Source organism: Maylandia zebra, linkage group LG3 (genome assembly GCF_041146795.1).
Source record: "Maylandia zebra isolate NMK-2024a linkage group LG3, Mzebra_GT3a, whole genome shotgun sequence".
In the NCBI taxonomy this organism is placed as follows: Eukaryota; Metazoa; Chordata; class Actinopteri; order Cichliformes; family Cichlidae; genus Maylandia; species Maylandia zebra.
The window spans coordinates 3,566,760-3,573,283 of record NC_135169.1 but is presented as its reverse complement, the minus strand read 5'-3'; the positions used below and the strand labels follow the sequence as shown (position 1 = coordinate 3,573,283).

The 6,524-nt window shown below is 42.0% G+C and overlaps 1 long non-coding RNA gene across 2 annotated transcripts; it reads right to left on the bottom strand.

The window, feature by feature from the left end:
• Nucleotides 1-1,667: 1,667 nt before the first annotated feature.
• LOC112430824 (uncharacterized) lies at nucleotides 1,668-5,598 on the bottom strand. 2 transcript variants are annotated; one of them, XR_013095031.1, is made up of 3 exons: nucleotides 5,534-5,598; nucleotides 3,680-3,946; nucleotides 1,668-2,053 (listed from the first exon to the last, which is right to left on the bottom strand). It is a non-coding gene; the product is annotated as an uncharacterized LOC112430824 (long non-coding RNA). The 2 variants fall into 2 exon arrangements; XR_013095030.1 differs by lacking the exon at nucleotides 5,534-5,598 and having other exon boundaries at nucleotides 3,680-4,288.
• Between the last annotated feature and the right edge of the window lie 926 nt (nucleotides 5,599-6,524).

Sequence of the window (6,524 nt, the reverse complement as noted above, 5' to 3'; positions counted from 1 at the left end):
TGATAAGAGCTGGAGACCTGAGTAGGTTCGTCACCCATCAGCAGCAGATCACCTCTCGATCGGGCACGTTTTCATCTGGGAGGCTTTTAGAGCTCACTGCCCTCGGCGTCGCTGCTGGAACAACCAAGTTTTGCTATTGAATCTTTGACCTGCTGATCTCACAGAGGCAGGAGACCCAGAACATCCATGCCAGCTTCAGTTTATGCTCTGTCCTGTCATCCAATCAGATTTGCATGTAATACACTGATATTCAGCCCCAGCCTGGTGTTCTCTCCATCTCTGACCTTTCACACAATTTAAACTAACAAACTTTCTCTTTAAAACTGTTTGTCAATCACAATTTACTCGATTTATTATTCTTCTATCACATATTTAAATCAGTCATAATGAACTCAGTATGATCTGAGCTGTAAACCTGTATTGATCATCACAAACCTTTATAGCGCTTCAGAGCAGCTCCTTCAGTGGCTGCAGCACCCACGATGTGGGACGGAGAGATTTCCTCCCCTCTGCTGTCAGACTCCACCACAAAGACTTTGCAGCTGATCAAACACACACATGTGCAATAGGACTAAGTGTAACACTCTTTTTCTGACAACGTTGTATTTGTACTCAGTTGTATATAGCATGTGTATTCTATTTTTATCCTATCATTCTATTCTATTCTATTGGGTACAGTTGTGTACAGTTTCTTATTCTATTCCAGGGTTCTCTCATGTTTGCTATGTAACTGCACTGTCCACTTCCTGCTGTAACAAAACAAATTTCCCACATGTGGGACTAATAAAGATGCTCTTATCGTTACTGTATAACCACAGGTTCACTTCACATTTGGTAGAATATAAAAGGACAAAGCTGGACAATTGTCATCACATTTCTCATTAGTTGCTGTTAGCACAGGCACACAAAGAAAGCAGAGCTTTAGCTTTAGCTCCCTACATCACTTTTAAGCCTGGATGTTGAGGCTTTTGCTTCCTCTCAGCTGTGATGACATCTCTGTCTGCTCCATCTCACCCAACATCATCCATCTGACCTGATGCTACCTGACAAACTAAAGATAAAATATTAAATTCATTTTGCATCACTTACATTTAAAATACATTTAAGGTGGATTTCTTAAAAGGGAAGGGACTGACCTGACTGTTGTGTCGAGACAGGTGTGAAGGGAGTTAAATCCAGTCTTATACTACGGACGTGTTTGGTTTTGGTCTGTAATACGTTGAGTTTATTATCTATAAGTTAACATAGCAAATCCTCCATCCAGAGGCTAAAGTGATATCAGAGCTAGACTACTTTAAGTGGAAACAGATGATCGTCTGAGCCTTAAATGAAATAAGGTTAAAAAGAAATGCTGCTATCGACAGTGTGAGGCAGTGAGCTCTGTTATACCATATTTTTTAATTTTCTTTATTATTATTATATTATAGTGTTATTACCTTCCTGTTACTTCATAATAGAACGACAGTTAATGGTAAAAGTCTTGAATAGTTTTGAATTTATTTTTCCATGATCACATTTCATTCAATCACTCGTGGACTTGTATGAATGTTACATGTGTTATTTTCACCCGTGGATTTACAGACACTGTGTGAACAGTTTTCATTTTATCCAAAGTTTTACTTGATGTCCAACTGATAAAATCACTGACAGACAACAGAAGCAGGAGCTCAGAGAGAAATTCAATTCAACTTTATTCATAAAGAGACAAATCACAACGTTTGGTTTTATTTTACAGAAACTTCAAACTAAACCAAATTCAGGACGTGTATTAAACCTGCAGCTGATCCCTGTCTGCTGTTCACTACCTTTGATTTCTGTTACCAGCATCATCTCATGTTCCCCAGGTTCACTGACAACGCTGAAACCACCAGCGGGAGACTAAGAGTGCTGATTTAAAAAGATTCAGACATTTTATTTTGCTGCAGCTCAACATGAGGCTGGATCCTGATTCTTTGTTGTTTTTGTTTTCTCTACATGAAGAAAACAGCAGCAACAAGAAGCACAGCAGGAACTGACAGGCTGACCTTCAGTCCAACAGATCCTCCTGTGTGACCTGCAGGTGAGAAACAGCTGTGAGGTGTCAGGTAGGTGATGATGAAGAACAGAACAGAATCCATTTGCTCTTCAAACTGCTGTCAGACATTATCTGCTGCACTCTGATCACATCACTCAGACCAGCTGCTTTCTACAAAGTCTCATCAGCAACATCTTTACAAACCAACATCAGATTGTGTGTTTTGTGGTCTAAAGTTTTGTGCCTCTGGTTTCTCATTGGCTCACACTCTTGCAGAGCCGTAACACGCACATGAATGAGAGGTGGTGAGTGTAGTTCCTGTTAACAGGGTATTGCAGACCATCCCGCTAATTGCTGAATTTACTTTTGTCTGTCATATTTATGATGAAAAACAAATGTAATCAAATTAGATATTGATATTTTCATATGGGAATTGATCCTGCAACATGAAACGCTGGGATTGGAAGTTCAGCATCGCTCCGCACATCATACCTGTGAGATGACAGACAGCAGTGTGGAGGAGAGTGCGACACAAAAACACAGAAATATGACTGACAGCTGCAAACGAAGCAGCATCTGCTGCAGGTGAAAGATATTGGGACTAGCAGAGCAGAGTGGCTTCACTGTAAAACAAAATTAGCAGTGAGTGCAAAAATTTCTGTGTGTGGAGTTCAACACCGTCCACTCAGAAGCTGCATCACTGGATGGTAGATTTAAAAAGCTTGCATTCAGTGACAACAGAGCTGTTGATGAGGCACTTCAGAGAATAACTGCAGCAGCAAAGTGCACTCCCACCCAGCTCCACCATTACAGGGCCAAGTGAAGGAGGAGCCACAGACGTCTGCTGTGTGGAGCCTCTTTGATGAAAGAGCTGCAGGAGATGCTGCAAAGAGAAATACTACAGCTGATGTTATGATGGAGATGAAATGTTATCTTGAGGAGCCCCTCATCCAACAAGGAGAAGGCCCACAGAGCTGGTGGGAGGCCAAGGCCACAGCCTTTCCCTACCTGTTGAAGGTGATGGAGGGGAGACTGTGCATTGTGGCAACATCTGTTCCTTTGGAGGGTCTTCTCAAAAACTGGGCAGATACTAAGGAGAAACCACATCAGCCCATCCAAGCTGAGGCAGCTGGTTTTTCTGAATGTCGACCTGCACTGAGGACAAACTGTTTGGCTGCTGAGTTTGGTTCTGTTCTGTGGATTTGTTTACAGTGGGGCTTTTTGTGTTGAATTAAACTTAAAGGTTTGAGTAAAATATTAAACAACAGTAAGAATGCCTGCTTTTGTAACAGAACAAAAACACAAAATTAGGCAATTATAAGGCTTTTCATAAAAACACTACATGCAAAAGGGTTTGTCAGCACACAAAGCATTCACATTTGCCAAGTAAAGCTAAAGTATGAGGCTACAGATGATAATAACTTAAGAGACATTTGGGAGCCACGAGACGTGCAAGATAATCCAGAGCTTAGATCTAAATAAGGAAGTCTTAACTCAGTAATGGAGAATATCCTCACACATTAAGAAGCACCGAGGGAGGGAAGTCCTTCATTACTCTGTCAGTCAGGCAGGTGATCAGTGAAGAACAGCACAGAATCTATGTACCTGCATGTTCAGCTCAATTTGTGGATGCAATAAGAAGTAAAGTGAGAGTGATCAGCTTACCAGTGACTGTGATATTAACCAGGTTACTGATGGCACCATTACTGGACTCACACCAGTAAACTCCGGTGTCGTGAGGCACCAACGCACTGATGGAACATGATTGATCACGTTGCTGTTGTCCCCGCCCATCTCCACACTCAGCCCTCTGCAGTTTGCTTGTGTTTCTCCTCACAGTCCAATCAGAAAAGCTTTGGTCCTCCTCACAGATTACAGTCACAACATCTCCCTCAGAGACATCAGAGCTGTTGGGACTCACGATCAGACGAGCTGTGAGGAAGAAGAGAGGTTAGATATCACTCACGACTGAACTTCTGGGACCGCTCCGCCCCCTGGTGGCCTGATTTGATAGTGAAAAATTATTTTCTACCAGGCTGATGTAATAAAGCTGTGGAATCAGGACTGAGGTTTCGGGCATTTCCCCTCGGCTATTTGCAAGTAAGAAGAGCAAACATCTGAAGAGGCACAAGCTCCAACATTTTAGTAATATGAAGAACAACTTTGTTGCTTGACCAGCACGTTGTGGCCTGCAGCCTTCATAGGTTTAAGGTTTAAAAACATTTTTAGGATTATTTGGTTCAGTGGAAACTACTGCTACTGACAGTGAAAACATTTGCAGACCTTTTCAGAGGATGAGCATTTGTTCGAGGGTCCACTTTCTGCCCTGAGCCTGGTTCTGCCGGAGGTTTCTTCCTGTTAAAAGGGAGTTTTTCCTTCCCACTGTCGCCAAAGTGCTTGCTCATAGGGAGCCATATGATTGTTGGGTTTTTCTCTGTATCTATGAAGCGCCTTGAGGCAACTTTTGTTATGATTTGGCGCTATATAAATAAAATTGAATTGAATTGAATTCTGCCAGCTGTTCATTTCTGTGTATGCACAGGATTCTCTCCCTTTCCTCTCCTTTCACTGGTGGGTGAGAGGAAGTGGGCAAATTCTACAAATGTCATTTAAAGATTAAACGACTCACTACATGTTAGCTAGATAACACACATGTCTTAAAGACATAAAGACCTGGATGGCCGCTAACTTTCTGCTTCTTAATTCAGATAAAACTGAGGTTATTGTACTCGGCCCTGAAAATCTTAGTAATATGGTATCTAAGCAGATTCTTACTCTGACATTGTTGGGGATCATTCCTGAATTTACTTAAGCCTTAGAAAAGTAAAGTAGCCTAACAAAGTAGCTAAAATCGTGGACGTACAGCATTTGGACAGAGAGAGTGATATCAATTTTCTTTGCAAACAAACAAGAATCTTCAGGGTGCAATGTGTGCTGGGCAGCAGCCAGGAGCGAGGTCTCTGGTGAACCAATCCCTCGCTACAGATTCTAGCGAAGGGACGAGGCGTGTCACATCTCTGGTGGGGATGGAGCCTCAGTGTTTCTTTTAATATCTCTGAGCTTTCCCAATCACAACTATCTCTACTGAACTTTGGCTCCGTCTAAACAGTTCTTTGAATTACTTACTAAAACAATATATGACAGTAATGAGAAAGTGGCCACTTTCATGAGTAAATCATGTAAGCCTTATAAGATTTACTTAAATGTAGTCTATGTTGTGATTCTACTGGTGTTACTGGTTCTGCTGGTGAGACGATGTGTTCACAGGAAACTTGAAGGTTTGTACATATTCATTCTTATTCATCGTGGTATTTTGTTTCCATTCTGTCATCATAATTTGGTCCATTTAGATTCTTAAATCATAAAAGTGTTTACTTTAACTCATTTCAGCAGATGGAGAAGATGACATCACCAGTGACATCACATACAGTGTTGTGAAATCATCAAATCCTCAACACCCTCCAGTCAAAGAAACCAGAGATGGAGGTTTGTGTGTTCACCCAGGTGTCATCCACATACCTGAACCAATGACTTGGTGGTGTTTCAGGGTACGATAGCAAAGCCCTCTTTCCCACGTCTTCCATATCGTTAGCTTCATAGCATAAGTGCCTAAGTCATTTGACTAAGTCAATGACTTAGGCACTTATGCTATGAAGCTAACGATATACAAGTTGCCCACAGTGGGTGAAACTGGGGAGCCCACGGCACACCCACGTTCCTGCCTGTAGAACTGACCCTTGTATGTGAAACAGGTGGAATTAAGACACAGTTTCAAAAGCAAGCACACCTGGTCCAACAGCCTTGTCTTGTTCTAACTGCTTCAGACAGTCTGTCACCCTCGTCCTGTGACCACTTCCTGGGTCTCTTTCAGTCTTCAAATATAAAGTTTTTACAGCTTATAGATTTTAAGTTCTGCTCCAATCATTTGGGTAAAGATAATAAACACTTTGATGGTCAATAAGTGAAAGTGAAAATGTGATAAACCAATAATATAATTAATAAATAATTATATTTTTTGATAAGTGAAGTTCACTGAACTGAAAGGAAATTTTGGTTTGATGATGGTTGACATGTTTTCCAAATAGAAGTTTTTCCTCTAGTGAGGAGATGCAGGTGCAGCAGAGCATTGCTGGAAGAAATGATCCCAAGGGTGGAATCTCCTGAGAAACCTTCAGAGACCCAGCGAGAAGTAGGGATCATAGCTGACAGCCCAGGCAGGGGTTGAGGTCAAAGGTCATGCTGTTTGGGGACCTACTGGTCATCATGAGAAGATTCTGGAACCACAGCAATGACCATAAAGCTGCACTGGATGGAGAGCTGTGCCACGGGGCTTTCCAGAGGTAATCACGAGGAGATTGTGGACAACAGATGGAGATCTGAAGGATGAGGGGAGCGTTCCAAGCTCCAATCGACAGTGCAGAGAGGAAGGTCAAGGATGGCATCATGATTCTGTGAACAGAAAGCAGAAGCTATGGTGGTGACGGGGAATGACTGACAGCAGTTTCCTATG